At 36.1% G+C, this 24820-nt stretch overlaps 1 long non-coding RNA gene across 1 annotated transcript in view; it reads right to left on the bottom strand.

The window, feature by feature from the left end:
- Positions 1 to 1047: 1047 nt before the first annotated feature.
- LOC148125899 (uncharacterized) overlaps positions 1048 to 24820 on the bottom strand; it is a 160407-nt gene continuing 136634 nt past the window's right edge. The window contains exons 2-4 of the long non-coding RNA XR_015743630.1: positions 15912 to 15985; positions 4786 to 4865; positions 1048 to 1145 (exon numbers count right to left, since the gene is read on the bottom strand). This is a non-coding gene — a long non-coding RNA (uncharacterized LOC148125899). The remainder of the gene's footprint in view (positions 1146 to 4785; positions 4866 to 15911; positions 15986 to 24820) is intronic.

Raw genomic sequence — 24820 nt, 5'->3', positions numbered from 1 at the left:
CAATATTCTAATTTTCTGAGATTGTGGATTTGGGGTTTTCATGAGCTGTAAGCCGTAATCATCACAATTATGGCAAATCACAGCTTGAACTATTTTGCTTTGCATATAATGAGTCTATCTCATATATTAGTTTCATCTTTTAACTTGCATTACTGAAATAAATGAAGTTTTGCATGATATTCTAATTTTTTGAATTTCACCTGTAGTAATATTGAATCTTCTGAATTTAGGTTAATTTTTCAATTCCATTTTCTGGATACATAATTTGCATATGCAATATATAGACATACAATGAAGAAACAGTGCAGTTCTGAGCACAAGTATGGGACAACCCAAGAAATACAGCAAGAATACAAATTGGATAAAGGAAGCAGATAAAATAAAACAGAAGCTGAAATGGATGAACTCGTCCCAAAGGTGTTTTTCCAAAACGCAACTGGACTTCCTTAGTTTTTTTCCTTTAAAATATTTCACTTCTCATCCAAGGAGCTTCTTCACAATATCTGCCTAACCCAGGTCCTGGGGAAGCACTCAATAGGTGGATAAAAATTCCAACTCCAGTCTAAACCTGTGGCTAACTCTGCAACCAACTATAATAATAATACATTCTGACATGTAGGGACAGTGTCCTTTCTAAGATACGATGTTCAATATGTACATTAAACAACACGAGGGAATGGAAGTGTTGGGCCACAAGGAGAAAACACAACCCTGGTCAAACTTCCATGAGACTATTCAAGAGGTAAGGAATAATGGACATAAGGTGCCAAGGACTTTATTTGAAAAGAAAAATGGTATAAAGGACAGTCTTAATTTTATTTGCTGAACTTTAGCTAGCTCCAGCTAAAACCCAACTCAACATAATAAAGAATCATAATTACATTATTGACATGTTTTTCCACTTTATCATTAATAATTGAAAGCAATTAAAACAAAGTGACTATATCCAATTGTTAAGATTGATGATGTCCATGAAAACAATATGTGACTATATGATTATTCATCTGTTTCATCTACCATTGCAAGAGTATGCAAGGATAATTCCTAGTTTCTCCAATCACTGTAATCTTTTTGTCTGCTTTTTATCTCCAGAAAAACCTTATCTTGAGTCAAATTTGGAAGATTGCAAATGGAGACATTTCTTTCTAACAGCAGCAGCCATTTTGATAGTGAAGAGGGAGGGAGGGAGAGAGAGAGAGAGATCTTACCAGAAATCTTTTTCTCCTATTTAGCTTAAATATGGCTAAATCAAAAGGATTAAAATTGTAGCTTTATGTGACGTATACACTTGTTTTATTTTACCCACCCTGAACTTTTAAACATGGTCATTGTTACCAACTTCCCTCACTCCCCTACTTATTTTAACACCCTCCCACAGCCACAAAAATATGCTTTATGAGATGCAGACAGCCTATTAACCATATTAGCTTTTTGTAGCCTTTCTAATGGTGAATTTGCTGACTGCATCTCATAACGCATATCTTTGGGGGGTTGTAAGAAATTTTATTTTCTGCTTCCAGTTGAGTGGAAGGGGAAAAAAGCAACCCTTAATGAAATAGGTTGGTAACTCTCTGGAGATGCTGCTGGCCTGAAAAGTTATCTAATTGAGACACTTTCCAATCAACCAAGCAGATGACCATAAATGAAATCAAGGTAGTGAATTAAGTAGTATCATCACATGAACCAAATCATTTGGGATGCACATATGTATGATTCGGCTCCTAAACTAAGTCAAGCAATATAGTTACCGAAAACTAAATGAAGACTTTTTGATTCTCAAAATGATTTATAGGATATACATCAGTAGTTCTCCAATATTTTATCTCCTGTATTACACCTATGCAAGCTTACGTGGAGACTTCGGCTACAGTTCTATACTGGGAACTCAGGCAATATCAGCCTTCAATATCTTTTTTATTTTTTACGGTGGTCTCTGGAGCCTAATTTTAAACAAGCTTATGGAAAATCAATAGCGCAATTTCTTGCCAATTTGTGGTAGGAAGAACATAAAAACCAAAATCTAAGTGGTATACGAGACTCAGCACATTTTTGTACATCATGTCTTCTTGCATACCCATAGTTCTTATGAAAAAGTATAACAAAACTTTCAGAGGGCTTGAAAGCAATATTTATTTTAGAATAGTAAAATCCAATATCTTTTCTACCACTTTCTGAAGAACCTCAGTGTATTCTTGGGAAAAGTCATTTTTTTAGAGTGTGATGGGTGGTATATAAATTTAATATATACCACCAATATACCTATACGTATATGTGCATGTACACACACACAAACCCATAAACACACATATTATATATATAATATATATATATATATATATCATATATATAATAAATATGTTAATTTATATATAAATATTCCAATATGCTTCATAGCTACTTATTACACATTTTATTGTCTCCTGAAATTAACCCTTATTATATTTCCTATAGGTGTGAAAATAATTAAAACAGAAGATACTGGGGAAAAATCCTCCACTGATAATTAGCAATGAAAGAAACTGTAACCTTAACAAATATTTTTTCTTGTAGTAAGGCAAGTTCGCAGCCAGTATTTTTCACTCTTTCCCTGAGTCATACTTTTAGCACCATGTTTTAGGCACATTTAGAACTTGGTATTTTGACCCATGGCAGTGCAAAATGTTTTTCCGGGTAGCTCATTTAGTGCCCAAAAGCCATTTTAATGAGTTGGACATTGTAGTACATACAAAAAAAAAAAAAACCTACCTTGAGTACATGTTAGCCAGCTAATTCCTTACTATGGAACCAACCATAGCAGAGCTGTTTGCTTTGATCACATGGAGAAGGCTGCCTATATTGGAAATCAGCTGACAAACACCCTTTAAAGTTCAGGAGAACTGCCTTGTAGCTCTGTTTGCATCTAGCACCAAAAGACTCCTGCTAGGAAAATTTTAGCTGTATTACTGTCACAGTCCATTGGTTGCTCTTCTGTGCGATCTTTCCTAAAAGATTCAATGGATTTGGCTTCAAATAGGGTGTTTTATGTGTCGTTCTAATAAAATATTCTCCAAATGGAAAGGATATTGCTAATCTTGTGTATTACTATTCCTTGTTAATTTTTATTTTTTTTAAAATTTGTGTCAGAAGCACTTACAAATTATAGACATATGACATTCAACACTGAGTGAATAAAATAGGTATAAAATAGGTTATAGAAATACAGCATGTGTATATATATATAGGATAAAGAGGATTAAAACTAAATGACATTTGCCTAGTATTGAACCATGTCGATAGTGTTTGTGGCAAGCCATCCTGCTCCATTTTGGATGCTGAATGGAACACAGTATGCAACACAACCACTGACTAAACTATGCATACAACTATGTATAATTATTGTAAATATATATGTAACTGTACAAACAGTATAGCCTGATATTAATTCCCAAAGCCTGCCTCAAACCACTAATTACCTTATTAATGAAGCAATTTCTTTGGTCTGAGTTTATAGTCTGGGTTAAAGCCATCAAAGAAAGATTTTGTGTGTTTAGCCACTGCAGCTCTATCGGTCTTAATCACTGGAAAGGCTTTCAGGGCAATTATTATATATTTTAACTATTTTATGGTTTTATATTTGTATTTCTAAGCCACCCAAAGGGTATGAGAATGGGCAGCTATAATCAATTTTAAATAGTAATACAAATAATCTAGTTTGCCTTTGCCAGAGGTTTGGATTTGAATGTAGTAAAAACTATTGGGACTATCAAATTGAGAAAGTTTTCGAAAATGAGCAGGGACTTATGGGACTTTCAGATGATCCAGGAAGCATTATTGTTCATACATGCTGGATACAACAGTGATCAAAAAGAAGAAAGTCTGGTTCATTGTTGCTATTTCAGGTGATATTAGGATTGAGGAAAAACAATTGAAAAAAAATATCGGGACTTGCTGATTAAAGTTGAACACTTGAAGAAGAAGAAATCCACTGAGATACCAATCCATGTTTGGAGCCCCATGGAGTGATACTTAAAGGACTTCCCCAATATCTGGGAATATTGAATTTATCTGACCTGAAGACCCTAATTTTACAAAAAGACCTGCTTTGAGCTGCCTATAATCTTAGACACTAACTTAATAATTCTTAGGTCCTAAATAAATTATTCAGTTTCCACCAGTCTTAAGACTGTGAATCTAACTGTAGATTACCCACACATCATAACTTACAATAAGTAAGTAATATTTCGCCTCTTCTTTTGACAACTCAATGAAATCTATGTGAATATTATCCCATAATCAGGAACCACACAATACGGCTTAATGCAAGACACAAAGACCTTTACCCTTAGAATATTGTAAACAATTGGTTACCACATTCTTAGCACTTGGTGTAATGACAAAAACAAGCCAATCTTGAAGGAAACTACACTTCAAAGTGTCCTCACTTTCGCAATGAAGGAAATGTAGACATTGCACAATTAATTGTCATAATTGCTCTCAGTTTGTTGTTGTTTAATTCCCACATGTATATCCCAAAATATATTCTTTGTAACTATAATTCATTTAAATTTTAGATATTATTTGATATTGTTTTACACACTTTTACTTTACTGTAATTTCAGAAGTGATCATATTTAATATAAATTTAACTGTTTACATTTTAATTAAATGTAGGCTATACACTGATTAATTGTTCTAAGATTCCCATGAACATTTCTTATTGTCTTTGTTTTCAGTAGCACTGTAACCATCCTTATTAAAGATGCCATGAAACCCTGCTAGAAACACTTATCCAATGTCTCTACTTACCTGCCCAACTCTAATTTTCATTGATTCATCACTTCCTGTTATGATGCGTAACTGAATAAATCTTCATCTGCCAAACCAGCCTGCGCAAAACCAGCACATAAATTCATTTTAAAGCTTGAAACTGAAGAAAAACAACAAATGACTACAATGGAACAATTAGAAGTGGGTTCAGTTTAGAGCATTTCATTTGATGATTGTAGGTATAAACGTGTCGGGGATAATAAATATAAATCTGCAGGAATACCATCATAACCCAAAATAAGCCAGAATATTAAGATAAATGTGTAAGTTTAGAGAATTAGGGTTGGAGGGGCCACTGTATGATCATCATTAAACCAAAGATTAGCTAATGTAGTATTGATGCCTCACCAACAGAAATCAAATTAATGTCTAGTGTGCAAGTGTCTTTGATTAATTAATGTTTTTAGTGACAGTTGCTTTAACATAAATTTTCTTTAATGCTACAGAATGCAACAATTCATCAGTACAATAGCTCTATCATTCCTTTTAGTAAATTACACAGTATCTGAATACAAGGTATCCAAGGCTTACATACAATTCCAACTGCAAACATAACTCTCTTTCTCAGGAAATCAACAAATTCCTTTGAATCATTTCTCCTAATAATATAAATGTACATGAGTATCGCATTAGAAATCAGCTTCTCCCCCCCCCCCAATTCACAAAATATAAAATAGATGTTTCTTAATAGTATTCTTCAACTCTCTTTTAAAGTACAAATTGCTCTGTAGCTTTGGCCATTAACGGCTAAATTGAAACACATTTGCGAATGGGAAATGTTTATCCTAATCTCCTGAAAGGAATGTCCTTGTACTTTCAAATCTGACATTGACATTCCTGGAGCCTATTCATTTATTTAGAATATTCACATACCGTGCTTTTCAGTCACAGAGCAGTTGTCCTGCCCCTGTAGGAATCTGAGGGGGAGGCCGAGCAGCTCTCAGGCAATGGGAGTATGACTCCGTTGGCTATGGAAGTAACTGGGGAAGGGCACATCCAGCTGGGCTGGTAGAGCAAGGAAGAAGGAATTTGGAGGAAGACCCAGGCCCACCCCCTCTTCATCCTAGGGTACACAGGGAGGAATGGAGAGGGGAGCAACATGAGTTGCATGGCTTATGGGGGAGGAAAGGGCCCTGATTCCCTTCATTAGCTACAGCTGGGAACACAGTGTTTAAAAAGGAAAGCTGTGCACAGCAACTTGTTAGAAACAAATCATGAGTTATCTGTTATTGTTGAGGCTTATCTGGGGTCCTGGCATCTTCCCAACTGTGTGTGTTTTGTTGGCCTTTGAAGCCTGCAATTCCTTACCCTGCCCTGTCAAGTTAATTGCTGCAGTGTGGTTTGTGTGGATTTTAATTTACAGTTTGTATGTAGCTTGTTTTCGGACTGAATTTCCTCCACTTAAAGACTGTTCTTGGGAGAGTTTTTTCTCCAGCTGAAGGTAACCTGGACACTGGAGGCAAAGTCAGAGGTATTAAAGGGACTCTTCTTACTTATGTGACTGTGTTGCCTTTGTGCCATGCCTCAGGTCATCACAGCAGTTAACAAAGCAGTATTGCACCAAAATATTGAAGTATTTCTATAATTTAGAAACCAGTGGAAGTCAGGAAGGAAGGAAGGAAGGAAGGAAGGAAGGAAGGAAGGAAGGAAGGAAGGAAGGAAGGAAGGAAGGAAGGAAGGAAGGAAGGAAGGAAGGAAGGGTTGCCCATAAGTCATAAGTGATATACAACTAAAAAAATATTATGTAGGGAAGAGTTACATTTGCCAATAAAGTCAACACAATCCTAGTCTGCATTAATATTGGGATAGAATCAAGACCATGTGAAGTGTTAGTACCACTTTATAATGCCTTGGTAAGACCACACTTGAAATATTGCATCCAACTTTGCTCACCATGATATAAAAAAGATATTGAGTTTCTTGAAAGAGTGCAGAGAAGAGTAATAAAAACAATTAAGGGACAGGAGGATAAAAAAACACCAAAGAATGGCTGCAGGAATTGGGTAGGATGAGTTTATTGAAAAGAAGGACTAGGGGTGACATGATAGCAGTGTTCCAAAATCTAACAGGCTGCCACAAAGAAGAAGGAGTCAAGCTATTCTCCAAAGCAACTGAAGATAGGACAAGAAACAATGGGTGGAAACTCATCAAAGAGACAATTAACCAAGAACTAAGGAGAAATTTCTTGACAGCTAGAACAAATAACCAGTGGAAAGACTTAGCCTTCAGAAGTTGAAGGTGCCCCAACACTGGAAGTTTTTAAGAACAGACTGGACAACCATTTGTCTGAAATGTTATAGGGTTTCTTGCTTGAGAAGGGGTTGGACTAGAAGCCTCCAAAATCCCTTCTAATTCTGTTATTCTTTTAAAATCTGCAGTGCTTTTGCAACTATCACTAGAATCTAGCTTACTGGAGATATTTTCAGTTTCAATTTTCAGTGATCTTGGATTCCTGGACTATTTTCTGCACGAGAACCTTATAGTATCTATTTTCTTCTCTAGCAATTACCTTTGGCAACCCTTTCAGTCTCCAGACTTACTCTGTTCTTTTTTTACTCTTCATTGCTTATTGAACTTTGCAGTTTCCCTTTCAAGTTTTTGAAGAAGAATAAGAGGACCAAGTTAAAAATGCAGTAGGTGTACATATCAGTATCAAAATTGAGATATCAAAACTCAACATAAAGTTTTCTGCTTGCAATTACTTTACAAGTTATTCTTTCTCGACTCTAGTTTATTCACACAAACCATGATATAGAATTCTTCAGATTTCTCCAAACTGCCAGATTCCCTTATATCTCACAGAAATGGCTGGCATTGATTGAAGTTCTTGATTCAAGGGACTCTTTCCTTTGATGTAGCAAGAATGAATGCTACACCATGAAAGTATAAACAGTTTGGTTTAATGGTTAAGTGTTAAGGCATCAGGCTAGAAAACAGGAAATTGTGAATTCAAGTCCCGCCTTAGCCATGAAAGCCAGCTGGATGACTTTGGGCCAGTCACTCTCTCTCAGTCCAACCCACTTCACATGGTTGTTGTGGGGAAAATAGGAGGAGGAGGGTATGTTGGATATGTTTGCTGCCTTGAGTTACTTGTAAAAATATAATAATAACAGAATAACACAGTTGGGAGGGACCTTGGAGGTCTTCTACTCCAACTCACTGCTCAAGCTAAATCACATACAAATAAATAAAATAAATAAACAAAGTATAGCTCTTCCTGTTGTATTCTGAAATGGAAGATTTACTATTTGTATAAGTTACACTTATCTTTGTGACAGTGAATTTGAACAAGTACTAAAGGATATGTTATTTCATTAATGGACGGTCAACATAGAGAAACCCTAATTTTTCTCAAATATATATACTAGGGTTACCAAATCTATAAAGACCACTAGAGAGCAATACAGAGTTAAATTTCTGAATCTCTTTGCTGCCATCTAGTGTTTGTCTCGGTTTCTGCAGTCCAAATCTGGAAGCCCCATATAAAACAATGCCTAAAACACATTCTTATCTAGATGAGATGAAAGACAAACCTTGTCTACCTGAAATGTCTTGACAGCACAAATGAAGATGGCTGCTTCTAGCAGACTATGAAGAGGTATAAATAAAAATGAAGCAAAACAGCACATTCATACCTTATATTGCTAACAAAAGATGAAGAAACCAATTTATTGTCTGCAAATTTCATCACTGCAAAAATTTCAGCTCCATTTTCTTTCAATTACTGCTTCAGTATTCTGCACCTTGAAGGAGACATGGTTTATTTTTGAAATTTGTGCTTTCAAAAGAAAGCATGCAAATGCAATTAGAGAAATAAATACCACCAGTCAGAAGGTAAAGGCGCTCTATAATATTATGCTATCCACATGACCATAGAAATGTCTTTGGTTCAATGGTCTTGAAACAGAGATGAGCATAGTCCCCTATACTCAGCAACAACACTAGTGGAGTAAAATCTGAAGGGACTCTCCAGCTTTCAAAAGAAGGCAGAAGCATTTAATGCTTCCATTAAATGCCAGAAGAAAATATTCTTAAGGATTTTTCCCCCTTTTTAAATTGGGAAGCACAGCCATGTGGAGCTTCAGAATAATAGAAAAATACATTATAGAAATCAAAGACATATATACTCTCTCTTGACCATCTCCAAGAGTTAAGTAAGTGCAAAACTACTATGAGGTAAATTTGAAAGAAATACTGAAGCACCCTGAGAATAAGACAGAAGTATCATTTTCAGAGAGGAAAACTTTTAGAAATTTCCAGACTAATTGTTGTACAACTTGAGTGAGCAGGTATGTAATATGATCTGCAAAAAAGGAACTCCATGGTTATTAAAAGTGAGAGAACAAAATTTCCTGGTTTCTTCTCTCCAAAAATATGTTTTGAAATTATACTATTAAAGCTAATGTGATCATTGGGAATATTTTAAAGTGTATGCCAGGCTACATTTTCTATAAAACTCAACAGTGTTGAATACGAAAAGCACATGCACGTGTTCCAATATTTTTAAGTGGTAAAAGAAAAATAGTGAAAAATCTGCAACACTAAACATAGAATAACTATATTTCCTTGTCATGTTTATAGGAACCTATTAAATTATCCACAATACACAGAATAAACATACATGTATGTGGAAGGCCAAACCATAAATTCCATTCTGTATATAAATTCCAACAAATGTTGGCATATTACCCTACTGACAACTGAATGCATGAATGCACATGTAAAAACATGTTAAGTTATTTATAAGCTTCAAAACTTTCCTTATATGCATACTACACCTGCTGTGAAAGTAATAAATACAGATTTGCTTCAAATTTATCAGTTCATTTTGGAAACTACTAAATGTGTTTTCTTCACAGACATATCTTGCTTCATTTCTTTTTAAAAAAATATATTTTTATTAATTTTCTTTTTTTTAACATTATATTTACATGTATGCCTTGGACCAGGACCTCAGAAGTCTAGCTTGCATTAATACCTCATTATATAGTTCCAGTAGTATTGATTCAAATATTTCAGATGATTTTTTTATATAGTTCGCCTGGTAGACCATCTGGGCCTGGTGTTTTATTATTTTTTTGCTTTTGTATTGCCTTTTCTAACTCTGTTAATGTTATTTCTTTATTAAGTACTTCTCTGTTTTCTTCTGAGATTGGGCTCAGACCGTTTCCCTCCAAGTAGTATCTAATGTTTTCTTCCCTAACATCTTCTTGCTTATAAAGCTTGCCAAAATACCTTTGCGCAATTCTCTTTTTCTCCTCCATCTGATAATACACTGTCCCTTCCTCATCCTTGAGTTGCTGAATTAGTCTTTTCTCTTTCTCTATTTTTAATTTATGGGACAACCACCTTCCTGGTTTATTTGCTAATTCAAAGAAATTATGTTTAAGAGTTTTTAAGTTACATGCATGTTCCTCAATATCTATCAAATTTAGTTCAGGTCTAATCATCCCTATTTCTTTCTTAACTTCCATATTCTTTGGGTCTTTTTGGAGCTCATATTCAATTTTTTTAATCCTTTCTTGTAATTCACTCTGTTTCTTCCATTTTTTTTAGCTATATAGGCTATTGATATGCCTCTCACGAAGGCCTTTTTGTAAACTAGTATGTTGTTTTAGATTAACCTTAAAGAATGTTTCTAACTCATTTTTAATTCTTGAGATATATTCTTTTTCCTTTGTTATTTGTGAATTTAATATCCATCTCCTTTTCCTTTTACTATGTCCTTTCCATGTAGTTTTAACCGGGCTATGGTCAGCCCATATATTAGGCATTATCTCTACTTCACTAATGTCTTTCTCGATTGCCCCATTAACCCATACCATATTGATTCTGGACCATGATTTTTGTGGACTAGAATAAAACGTATATTTCTTCTCATTTGGATTCCTCTTCCTCCATATATCTTCCAAATTGGTCTCATGTGTTAAATAAAAAGAAAAAGGTAAAATTCTCTTTTTTTCCCCTCCTAATCCATTCCATACTAATATAGTCTTTTTTAACATCAACAATGGCATTAAAGTCCCCTATCAAGCAAATATTTTCTTCACCTACACTAATTATTTTATCATACAGTCCCTTATAAAACTTCTTCTGGTTATCATTAGGGACAAATATCCCCACTAATAATAATCGTTTTTGTAAATTAATTTGTATCATTAAAATTCCACCTTGTTCATCTGAATAGATTTTTTTTTGCATTTATCTCTTTTTTACGTAAATTGCTACCCCTCCCCCTTTTTTTTTTGATCTGCCAATGCTATAAATAATACACCCAACTTGGGATATTCTAGATATTTTTTGTGCTGTTTTTGGATATGTACCTCCTGTAGGCATATAATATCAATGTTTTGTTTAGTTAATTTGGTTAATATTTGTTTCCTCTTGATCTGGGAGTTTAATCCATTGCTGTTTATTGAGAGTAATTTCATCTCTTCTTCCACTGTTAATTCTGATTCAACCTAAATCTTCTGTTTGTTCTTGCTTCTCTTTGGGGTCTTGTTCTTAGTCCTTCTCTCCTTGGGTATTCTCTCTTTTCTTTGCCTCTCTCTTCTTGGTCCGTTTCCTATATTCCCTGTTGCTGATCTTCTTGTTGGTCCTTCTGACTCTTGCTTTTTGACTCTTCTTTACTTCTCCCCTCTTCCTCTGTTTCCATCAACTGATCGTAAAGTTCTTGTGCCTTTTCAATACTATCAATTTTTACTCTTCTTTCTTGCTACGTCACCAGCATTCCTTCAGGGACCAGCCATTGGAACCAGATGTTTCATTTATTCAGGAGTATCACCAGAGATCTGTAGTCCTTCCTCAACTCTCTTACCTGCCTCAGAATTTGTTTCAAGGTCGTGATCTCTTTTTCTTTATACACCATCAGCTCGTCCTTTGTGATTCTATATACAATATCTCTTACATTTTTTCTGGCGAACCTGATGTGGACCTCTCCAGGCAGCTTGTTTCTTCTGGCGTAGTTTGTATGGATTTGGTAGACCTCATCTAATTCTTTCACTATTTCCTGCTGGTCTCTTTGCAATGCCTCTGCTGTTAAGTGGGACATTATGTCTCCCAGGTCTTCATCTTTGGATTCCAATACATTTTGGAACCTCAAATAGAATGCTGCATGTTCCATTTCGAGATGGATAATTGAATCTTCTAAGTCTCTGTTCATCTCTATTACTTTCCTATCCATCCCTTCCAATCTCTTATCTGTTTGTTCAGCTTTAGTTTCTATATTCTTTATTCTTTGTTCATTCTTCTCCAGTGTCTGTTGGATCGTTCCCATCTTCTCCTCTAAATTTTGAATCTTACCCTTCATTTCTCCCATTTCTGTCTTCATATCTGTATGTTTATTAACCATTGTCTCCTGCATTTTTAAGCATCATTTCCTGAATAGCTGTTAATGTTGCTTGCATCGTCTGCATGTTGGCCGTGTTGCTCATCTTTTCCATATTCAACATTCCTTCTATTGGTTTTTGGCCTGCTGGAGATGCAATAGACATTGATGAACCAGACATCAGTTTTTTCCCTTTCAGGTTCGCTGTTGTAGTACTGGTCATATTCCTAACTTTATTGTAGATATCTTCCCACTTTACCATTCACTATTTAATTTTTCTTTTGTTATTAATTCTATTCAGTAGTTTCCCTTAGAATATAAATATCTTTTCCCACTTATGATATTCTAAATTATTCAGATTTGATTCAATCTTTTATAGAATCTGAAACTAACTGAATCACCAAAATTAAAGAAGATAAAGAAGGGAGAGAGCTAAAGGGATTACAGGAAGGATAATATCAAAATGGGAGAGAAAAGAGATATCCTAAAATATACTTACTGTAAATTGTTCTTATACAACTATTTGATATTACTATATTATGGTATATCAACTGTATTGTTTATCTTTAACTGAAAAGTTTGGTTTCCTTTAAACAATTCTATATTCCACTTCTTATATATATGACCTTACTTATTTCATTAGTTGTTAGTAATCAATCAATCAATAATAATCAAAATAGTATTTCACCAGTTTTCACAGTTTCATATCATTTAAACTTTTAAATTCTTAATAAATTCAATCAAACCTTAATCAAAATGTTATTTCATTAATTATATTCTATGAAAAGAAGTCCAGTAATATTCAATAACTTTCTCTTGCTTCATTTCTTTGTACTGTTAATTATTTACCTTTTTTTTTAATATGGGCAATATACGGAGGGATAGAATTGCTTTCATAGCAAAGGTGTTTGTCAAATGCCAGACAAATAGGTTCAGATATTATCTATATGTACTTCTGTTTACCATTTGGTTTTCTGAAGTAAACAAGTAATGTACAACATTGGTACATATGCTTGTAAATGGAATAGTTACGCTGATGGCTGATTTGCCCTTAGTCATCTGTTCCTTCTTCATGTTCTTTCTAAAAAATATATATAATTGGAAATTGTGACAAAGGACAGATCTATGGATGGAAGAAAAACATGATTTTGTTAAACTAAAACAGATGAGAGATAAGACAGATATGAATTGACACCAAGCCATATCACTGCAACACTACTACATATGCTGGCCCCTTTACTATAGAAAAAAGTAGGAAAAATATTTTTGTTATATCATTTTCAGGAAATTTAGTAGTTTAGTCTGAAATTTTTATTAACTTCATTATTATTTGTGTGTTATGTATGTGCATGGAAGTGTGTACATATACAGATACCGTATATATACAAAAAGGAGAAAAAATAAAACAAATGTTGTAATAACTATAACTCTTCAGAATTGTGCTGCCCCTTTTCCTTTAATGTTTTATTTATTAGAATCTTCATAAGTAACTCAAAGCAGCAGACATACATAATATTCCTTCATGCTTCCATTTTTCCCCACAACAATCCTTTAATGTGAGTTGGGCTGAAAGAGAAGGACTGATACAAAGTCACCCAGCTAACTTTGATGCCCAAGGCGGGACTAGAACACGTGATTGGCTCAATGTTCCCCAACCAGCTTTCATGCCTAAAGCTGGACGAGAACAGGTGATTGGCTCAAAATTCCCCACCCAGCTTTCACACCCAAGGCAGGACTAGAACGGATGATTGGCTCAAGGTTCCCCAACTAGCTTTCATGCCTAAGGTGGGACTAGAATGGGTGATTGGCTCAAAATTTTCCACCTATCTTTCATATCTAAGGCAGGATTAGAATTCAGAGTCACCTGTGTCTTAATCCCTAGATCAAACTGATTCTCATTTTTAACAATAAAACTGATTAATTAGCCTTTCAGAAAATTTAGAGCTTCCCCAAAATTATCTCCCCTGAAGTAACAGGGCATTGCTTCATCATCCCCATGCCTCTCTGTAGTTTGGAGGCAAAAATAATGGGGAAATATATTGTCCTCTCTGAGAAATGTTGCCAAATTGCCTATCAACCTAACAGCAACCTTGATGTTGAGGTTTTATTTTTATCTTCATAATGCAATTTATGGTTGGACTTAAATCCCCCCCTCATTTTTTAAAAAAGAAGCACCACATCAACTTGTATTATTCAGGGATAGAAAGGTCAGCATTCATACAATTACTAAAGTAGTGGGGGAAAAGATATAGCCTTGAAGATTTAACAGGTTTATTATGGCATAATTTTTATGAATTGGAGTCCAGCAGATGCAGGAAAGCATTGTCCTACAATAGCAATACTTTTAAAGTAAAAAAAAGAAAGAAAGAAAATTAGAAAGAACAAACTCAGTCTGAGACAAACAGAAAATACCCAGACATGTATCCAAAAATAAATGCATTGAGTTAAATGAAATTTACTTCTGGGTGGACATGGAAAAACAGGACTGAGCTGTAAATATATATATATACAAACAGTAATACAGAGACTACTCTCAGAATGAATGAATGAATAAATGAATGAATGAATGAATGAATGAATCCTAAATTTATTATGGCCAGGGCTTGAGGGAATGAGAAATCTGAGGACTGTTTTTTCTTAAATAATCCAAAGTCCAGTTATTATTTCCTATGATTGAATACACTGTGATGACCCAGAGTGTAACACAAATGTAACAAAATCCGAAATGTAAATAAATATCCTTTAATGCCTCCATCTTGGCCCCACTGTTCAATAATACTCAGTTGGAGATAAAACATACTCAAAAATCATCTTCAAAAGAGAGCAATACAGTCCAAACTTAATGAGCAGATAGAGGTGAAATAACAAACCAAATAAACTATAATGACAAAATTTTCACAACAGAAATGGAGAAGTATTTACCAAATTCAAGGAGATAACAAGGCGCAGTCTGTTGGAAGGACGCCAACCAAGATAACTTCAGATCAAAATAAAACACACTTTGTTTCCAGCGTTTGCCAGTACGCAGATCCAAACTCTTATTCAGTTCTCACACCTGCAGCCCATGAAGAGGATCAAGGCCCTCTCCTCCCGAGGACACCACGTCTCTCCCTTATCCTCTCCTCCCTGCATGACTTAGGATGAAGAGGGGATGGGCCTGGGTCTTCCTCTGACTGCTCAACCGGCCTCTGCCCTTCCCCAGCCTCCTCCACGACCTCAGGAGCCACACTTCCACTCTGTGTTGGCTGTTCCTCCTCTCCCTCAGAATCAGTCTCCACCAGAGGCATGACATGCACTATGATCCTTTGATACACACACACACACACACACACACACCCATACTTTTCAAGCAGATCTCATTGTATTTTATTCAATACTTTTATATGCAGAGTGACCAAATTTACAGTGACTTACAATCGTTTTTCACACTTACTACCGTTGCAACATCCCTGTGGTTATGTGACCAGATGCTTGGCTAACTCGCTCATGTTTATGATTGTTGTAGCGTCCTGAAGTCATGTATACACTTTGCAATCTTCTGACCAGCAAAGTCAATAGGGAAGCCAGATTGACTTAACAACTGTGTCACTAACTTAACAACTGAAGTTATTCACTTAACAACCATGGCAAGAAACATCGTAAAATGGGGCAAAACTCATTTAACAATTGTCTTGCTTAGCAATGGAAATTTTGGGTTCAATTGTGGACGTAAGCAGAGGATCACCTGAACTAGATTTTATCTGAGTTGGGAAACTAAAAAGGATTGGAATTGAAATACCTGGTTAGGAAATTTCAAGCCTGAAGATTAAAATACACCTTGGAACTTAGGGAAGATGCATCATTTCTGTGTCCCTTGGATAAAAGAAAGAATGTTTGATTATTATTCTATTCAAAGTTCATTTTCATAAACATGCATACTGTACATACAGAGCAGAGGTGGTATTCAGCAGGTTCTGACCAGTTCTGGAGAACCGGTATTGGAAATTTTGAGTAGTTCAGAGAACTGGCAAATACCACCTCTGACCACCCCCATCTATTCTCTGCCTCCTGAGTCCCAGATGATTGGCTGGGTCTTCTTTTGTTGCCCTGCACAGGAGAATGGAACTGGAAAGCAGGTTAGTTGGGTGGGGAGGGAATACGATTTTGCAATATCCTTCCCCTGGAGTGGGGAGGGAATTGAGATTTTACAGTATCCTTCCCCTGCCATGCCCAAGCCATGCCCACCAAGCCACAACACGCCCACCAAGCCACTCCCACAGAACTGGTAATAAAAAAATTTGAATCCCACCACTGATACAGACGCACATAGAACCTATTTCTCAGTGCTCTAATTACTACAATGACAAGATTATAATTATGTGATTTTTACATGCACAGATTCAAATGGAGGCTTTTGCATGATTCTAAAATGCCAGATTTAAAATCCAGGTATTAATCAACATTATCATATTGCTCCCTTTTCCTCCTTTGCATTCATTTTTCCCCTGAAATGGGGAGAAAGAGAACAAGTAGGGGGAGGGGTTTTTGTTAGTTACAATGAGTGGCAAGTGGGAACATGGAACTGGAAGGCATTGATTTGCATTTATTAGAACATGGCATTGCATACAGAATAGGTAAAAACAGGATTTATAACAAAGATGTTCATAATCTGCCATAGGTTGCGGATTGTTTTAAGAAATTAGCCAAGGGAGGAGTGGGAGACATACTTGTGTTTATTCTGAACCTTAAGCAGCTTTATGAAGTTATCAGAAGAGACAATGTATTTCTTGAGGCAAAGCAACTTCTCCTCTATCGGTACTTTTTATCAATACATAATACAGGTAGTCCCCGACTTATGATCACCACTGAGCTCAAAATTTCTGTGGCTAAGAGAAAAAGTTGTTAAGTGAATTTTGCTCCATTTTACGACCATTGTTGCCACAGCTGTTGAGTGAATCAAAACAGTGTGTTGGAAGAACTACCCATCTGGTTCAGTTCAAGACGTGAGAAAGGCACTGGAGACAAAGTGGAGGCTGGCAGCTGATTGGAAAGAGGGTCCATTTATTGATGAAGCAGAACCACTAAGCACGTGTGATTCTGGGCAGCAGACCACATGGACTTGATACCTTCTCTTGGGCTTTGAACTTCTGAACCGCTTCCTGTTCCTGGGCAAGAACATGTATTCTATGGGCTGCTGTAGGGATCATAGCCGGCTCTGTAGGTTATCTGTGCTAAGTGTGGTTGAAGTTTGGAAGGTGATGCAATGTCCTTAGGAGATGATGCAATGTAGTGAGCTCCGCTGCTAGATGGTAGTGGGTTAATCCTACTTTTGTCCAGTCCTTGCTGCAGGGAGTAATGGATTACCAAATCTGCATTTATAAAGCCACCCCAGCTCAGTCTCTGTTTGGGGCGGAGGACTAGGAACTGGGTCTGAGTTTCTGTCTCCCTTAAGATTTTTATTTCTTTTAGGGGAAATATTTCATCCTGCCCTTTTTTAAAATATTTCTCAAAACATTTCATTCTTCTAGGATGGGAGTTAAATCAGTAGCATGGTTGTTAAGTGAATCCGGCATCCCCATTGACTTTGTTTGTCAGAAGGTCTCAAAAAGGGAGCCCAGGAACATTGCAACTGTCATAAATATGAGTCCGTTGCAAAGCATCTGAACTTTGATCACAGGATCACGGAGAGGCTGCAACGGTCGTAAGAGTGAAAAATGGTCATAAGTCTTTTTTTTTTCAGGGCTACTGTAAGGTCGGATGGTCACTAAACGAATTGTTGCAATTGCAGGACTACCAGTAAAAACCTTGCCTGGTTTTGGGGTCTACTCAGAAATAAATCTCACTGGATTCGATGTTTCCCAATAAATGCTAAGTTCTATTTCATATGTTACGGAAGCAGAGTGGGAAGCCTGAAATAGGTCATATGTTTGGGACATCTTTCCAGTGAATGTAGAAAAAGGAAACTCAAGGATTTACACTGGCCCTACGAAGAGAAATCTAGTTCAGGTCCAAGCGTCATCACAACAACTGCTCAAATCCACCAATTCTCCACGTTAGCCAAGAGGTGGCAATGCTGGATCCGTAATTGTAATCATCCTGTCAGGTTTATGTTGCTCTCCTGCCCTCTTGAAGGCGCATTCCATCCTGTTCAAATAACTCTTTTATTCCAAATTTGCCCTGCCCATTATTTCTGTGTTTCACACTCTCAGCAGGTTCTCTGTGTGGTAAACCGTTTTTCTATTGCTTTTTTCACTCTTCTATAAACTTCGATTTGTACATCTGCCCTTGGTCAAAGCAAAAACCTGTTGTCCAAGAGAAAGCTTCTTATAGGGAATCCGATTTGCCTTAAATGCTTTTTACATATTCCACCAGCAACTCACATCAAAGGAACTTCTGTTGCCCCTGGCGCAGCCAACGCTGGTTAGCCATTGACTCAGTCCCTCCTCTCAGCGTGTTAGCAACATAATCTCAAAAGCTGTTTTGACTCACTGCTGACACACATCAGCAGATACGCATTACCCTAATAGCAGGCCATCAGTCTCTGAAATCTGTCAGCAAACAGAGCTATTCCTCAGACTATCCTCTGACATCCTTGGGCAAGCGTTTGCAAATAGCTTGATCAGTATTTGTTATGAGATGATTTGTGCCATTTTGGGGTGTTTTTTTTTTTTTTTACAAACTTTATAAAATATTACCTTCCCCTGACAATGGATAGGAGAATGCATGCCCAGTCACTGAAAATACTCATCACTGACATTTTGTGCGTTACACAAATGCTCTATAATGTACTTATGTGACCATGCAATCTACGTGAGCTGAGAACCAATTACCAAGACCAATACAGTGTTCATGTTTCAATTCTTTTTTTTTCCAGGCAGAGTTGTTGTTTTTTCCCCAGCAAACACAATGCAAAGAGCATGGTGAAGAAATCTGCCATGGATTTCAATGAGTGTGAAACAGAGCCAACTTCATATAATGGATGATGTTATAGATGGGTAGCAACAAATGGAAAATTCATAGCTATATATTTGACACAATGACATCCAAAAAGGAAGAATCAATTATGGGGAAAAACTGCATACTTAAAAGGGTGTTTGAGAGGAATCTGACTTTTTTTTTTAATGAGCACATACAGGTAGCTCTCAACTTATGACTGCAGTTGAACCCAAAATTTCTGCTGCTGAGTGGGACATTTGCTAAGTAAATTTTATTCCATTTTACGACCTTTCTTACCACAGTTGTTAAGTAAACCAGTTGTTAAGTTAGTAGCCTGGAGTCAAAGACCTGGAGACTAAAACCTATGAAGAAACAACTGCAGGATTTGGGCCTGGCTAGTCTGAAGAAAAAAAGGATTAGGGGCGATATGATAGCAATATTCCAGGATTTGAGGGGTTGCCACAAAGAAGAGGGGGTTAAATTATTCTCCAAAGCACCAGAAGGCAAGGCACGAAACAATGGATGGAAACTAATCAAAGAGAAAAGCAACCTGGAATTAAGGAAGAACTTCCTAACAGTGAGGACAATTAACCAGTGGAACCGCTTTGCCTTCACAAATCGTGAGTGCTTCATCACTGGAGGTTTTTAAAAAGAGACTGGACAATCAGTTGTTTGAAATAGTATAGGTTCTCCTGTTTGAGTAGGGGGGCTGGACTAGAAGACCTCCAAGGTCCCTTCCTGTTCTATTCCGTTCCGTTCCATTCCATTCCTATACCTATTCTTAAATTCTATCCTATTCAATCCTATCCTATCCTATTTCTACTCTATCCTATGCATTATTATTTATTCTTTATTCCATTTTATTCCATTCTATTTCTGTAGATTATTAAGTGAATCTGGCTTCCCCATTGATTTTGCTTGTCAGAAGGTCACAAAAGGTGATCACATGATCCCAAGACATTACAACCATCATATGATTCAGTCGCCAAGCGTCCACCTGAATTTTGATCATGTGACCATGGGAATTTATTTATTATTTATTTATTTAATTTATATTGCCGCCTATTCACCCATGGCGACTCGAGGCGGCTTACACAATGTAAAACCATATTTAAAACAAAAAATAAAAATAAAAAAACTATAAAAACTAACAAAAAGAATCAAATAAATTAGTAAAGTACAATAGAACAAAATTTGGAAAAAAATAAAATAAAAACTAACCACCCCACCCCGACAACAGCAGATCGCATGAGCCATTTGATGGGCTCCATCCCGCTCTGGGTTCCCCAGGCCCACTGGCAAAACCAGGTCTTCAGTGCCTTTCAGAAGAGTATTAGAGAGGGGGCCATTCTAATCTCTGGGGAAATGATATTCCAGAGAGAGGGAGCCACCACAGAGAAGGCCCTGTGGTACACCAGGTGTATCTCCCTCAGGGGTGGGACCCGTAACATTCCCTGCCTCCTCACTGTAATGGGTCAGGTAGAAGTGACTGGCAAGAGATGTTCCCTTTCCCAACCCATGAAGGGCTTTAAAGGTGACAATCAGCACCTTGAATACTGCAACAGTCGTAATTGTAAAAAAAAAAAGGTCATATGTCACTTTTTTGGTGATGATGTAACTTTGAACAGTCACTAAATAAACTGTTGTAAGTCAATATTATTAGGAATCTTTATAATGGGCATTTGAAAAAGTGCCAGCTCTCAGATTTACAGAAATTTTATTCTTGTAAATTCTAACATCAGATATATCTCACATTGACTTAAAGCTCTGCTCAGCAAAGCAGTTTTTTTTTTTTTTTAACAACAAGGAAACCACAAAGATGAATGGCTCCTTGTGATGTTTTATACAAAAACCTGAACCCTGAGTTAATAGGTGTAACTTTGTGGTAAGCACTTTAATCTTAAGAGTGAATGATTCAGCCCTGCTTGGACATTGATTCCTTTTTTCTTTCTTTCTTTGAAATCAGTGTGTGCCCTAAAGTTCTCTTCCTAATCACCAAAATCCTCTTAGCATGGAATGATCATGCTCTTATTTTTCTTTCCAAAAGGAGAACAGCTTCTGAAATCCTTGCACACCTGAAGGAAAGGATTTGAGTCCTGCAATTTTCAATCAACACTTATTGAAGCATTTCACACACATTCCAAAGAACTTTTATTTTATGATAGACTCCTGGAATGATATGGTTCAAAACTGGATAAACCATAGGAGAGGAGGGACTTCGGGGCGGGGGCTGTCCAGATCAAATCTTTATCATGGTCAGTGGTGGGTTGCAACTGGTTGAACAACCAGTTCTGTGAGCGCTGTCAACTCATAAAATATTTCTCTGGTTTTTTAAGAGTTGCCAGCGGAAAGGGAGTGGGGGAGTAGTGCATTCCTTAAATGCTTTCATAGATAATTTCTAGGTGACCAAAGTTTCTGGCGTGCAAAATTATAACTGGAGAGCATGATTGACGACTCTTGGCTATGGATGTGTCCCATTGGAGAATATGAATTAGGATTTACCCAGGGGGTGGGGGAAGACCAGGGTCAAGGGTGAAATGAATGATGTGTTTCAGAGTCAGCTACACCCGGGTAGCACCGGCATGTTCACCCCTAATAAATCTTCTTTAAGCTCTGGAAGATCTGGCTAGAGGCTCATGATTAAATGGGGGGGGGGGTATATTGGAGCCCTGACAAATACATACTGAGTAAGTGCACACAGCATTTTGAACCTCTCTAGCTCACCTTCTAGCCTTCCCCAGTAAGTAGAACAGCTGAGGCGTGGTAATATACTTTGTTGCGTGAATCAGTTGAGCTGCAAATGAAGGAAATGTAAGACAGGATAGGGCAGGGGTTGGTGGATGGGCAGGGCCAACTGATCATTACTGGTACCTGTTTGCTAGAAGTGGTCCAAACAGGCAGAAGCCTACCACTGATCACAGTGACTAAGTCAGCAGTCAGAAATGAAGACCACAGGTAAAAATGAAGATGTACTATATAAAACTAAAAAGGAGGAAGCTTGGTTTTAAAAGTTCCAGATCCCTAAAGAGGTAGATAGTATATGTACAAGTACCAAATTGGGCAACCCCCCAAAAAAGATCTATTTGGACAACAGTCAAAGAGAAGATACAAACAGAAATCTTTCTTTCTCCCAGGAAATTTCTTCAGAATGAGATAAATAAATAAACAACAATAAAATGGTCTGGGATTCCCTGTAAAGAGAGACACCCACTGTTATTTTCCACGGAAATTTATTGTCCATAGGGGACGATTAATTGGAATAACTCGCAGTGAAAATGAACATATCAATACTATGTTAATAATGGTTGCACAGCCACAGTTAAACCCTCTGGATTACCCCATGAATATCTGCTGGTTAGATAGTTTCAAGAACAGAACCTGTACTCTTTTTAATCTTCCATATCAGTAACATAAATGCAGGTTCAGTTTTACACATGGCCTTTGATCAAACATGTTCACTTCATTGCTAGAATGTCCCCCCCATTTTCCCCCAAGTCATTAACAGGCTATTAAGACTAATAAAAGCCTATAGAATTCAGCAGATTATACCATTCTGCTCCACAGGAAGTAATGTGTAATCCTTTCCTTTTTTATTTTCATCTATTGTTGCCTTAACATGAATAGCTAATTAACATTCAAGGACCACATGGAGCCAACAGAAATTGTGTATTACTGTTCCAGAATCACACAACGGAGCCACATTATTGCCAACTAGTCATGTTTATCCATCAGGAGTAGACCAACCCTCGGTGGCTTCAGGGGTTATACTTACATCTTTTTGAAGAGGAAAAGAGTTAAAGAATCATGACAGAATCATGGATCTATAGGATTTCATAAGTTTCTTGAGGTCGTATGACTTTGAATTGGGTTCAGCTTATTTTAAGATGTATATAATATTCCAACTTTAACATGCTTCCTGCCATAAATGACTTGCAATATGGAATTCTGCAATCAAAGTTGAAAAAAACAAAAACTCTTGGGACCAGAAAAACAGGATTCAGGGTGTGTGGAAATTTATTTACTAAGTTCCCATACTATTTTTTTCTCCAAACAGCTGAGCATCATACATGCTTTTTGTTTGGTACATTTTGCACTTACAAGAATCTAGTGAAGTAGGTTAGGTTCAAAGAGACTAATCCAAGGGATTTGTGGATGAGTAAGGTTTTGAACAAGAATCTCCTTGTTATTAGACCAATACACCTTAAGCACTATGAAGCATATCTATGATAAAGCCAAAAGCTTACTTCCTCAGTGGGATTATTTACAAACTATGACCTTTGTGATACTTTTAAACCAGAAATAAATTTTGATCAGGTATTGCATACAAGTTGCCAATGTAGATCAGAACTATAACAAATCTTCACTCCTGAACTTTCTTATTTTGTAAGTTTTCTAAAAATGTAGAACGCTCATTAGCAATAGCAATAGGACTTAGACTTTTTTTTTTTGAAAGTTTTATTTGGGTTTTCACAAAAACAAAATACAAATAAAACATCTTTTTTGAAAATAGCATGGTCCCAGGTTATCACTTCTTCACACACACGCCAAACTCAATTTCATGCTCATTTTTATATTCTATTCCATATCTTATTACCATTTTATATTTTCTACATAGTTTTTCCCCTCTTTTAATTTTCTCAACTTTATTTTAATTATCTCATCTCAATCAAATCATTATATTTATACTTTTGTCTGTCCTGTTTCAATTTCATATTATTTTTTCTTATTAAACAACTTTTTCCCTGTAGTTACCAATTGGAGTATGACATCTTTATATCTTTTAATTTTATCCATTCAAACTTGTATTTAAGCTTCAATGTATACCTTTAAGATTATAGCATTCAATATAATACATAACTTCCAACCAGATTCTGTTTGGTACATTCTTAAAATACACATTATATACTTAAAAAGAAAAAAATATATCTATATGTAAATAAAGCACACATTCCATTCCAATTCTATTCTATCATTAATATTCATTAAAATCTTAACATCTTTAACATTTCTTTTCAATTAAATATCATACTTCCTTGGGAACACTTATAAACTTTCCATAGTTAATTCTTTTTTTCCATATTTCTCACTTATATTTTTATAAATCATTACTAATAATTAAAAATGTTCCCATTTAATTCTCTCAATCATTTTAATTCATTTATTTATTACCAAACATTCAACTACATTACAGTAAATATTTTATCGATCATTTTAATCATATTTTCTAAAATTATTTATGTTTATAATATGACAATGCTATCTTATGTACCTTTGCAGAATCCCTTTTACAATTAAATTTTCACCCATTATCTCTAAACAAGCTTATGGTTACAATCCTTATATCTTTTCCCTGTTTTTCCAGTTCTTGTTTCCGTCTTTTACAACTTCTTTTCCTTGCCTTCTTCCCCCTCTTCTTCTCCCTCCCCTTTTTACCCCCTCGTCTCTCTACTTCTAACTCTTTCATCTGTAATCCCCTCTTCTGTTGCTTTCTAATATTATACTTATCTTTCAAATTATTCTTCTTCTTTTTGGTTGTTTTTTCTAGTCTTAAACCTTTCACTCTCTTTCCCCCCTTTTCTTCCCCTGTACTTAAAATTATTTGATCATTAAAGATGGCTTCTTCTTTGTCCCAATCTTCTTGTTCTGCAAGCGTTTCTTGTTGTTTCTCATAGTTCCAGATCTCCATTTCTAAGAATTGAAATACGAAGCCAAAAAAACCTCTCCCTTCTTGTGCATCTTCTTTCCATTTTTTAAGTTCCATTTTCAGTTCTT

Source organism: Pseudonaja textilis, chromosome 4 (genome assembly GCF_049901715.1).
Source record: "Pseudonaja textilis isolate UNSWEBS1 chromosome 4, rPseTex1.2, whole genome shotgun sequence".
In the NCBI taxonomy this organism is placed as follows: Eukaryota; Metazoa; Chordata; class Lepidosauria; order Squamata; family Elapidae; genus Pseudonaja; species Pseudonaja textilis.
The sequence above is the reverse complement of the archived record's forward strand: the minus strand, read 5'-3'. Positions and strand labels throughout refer to the sequence as shown.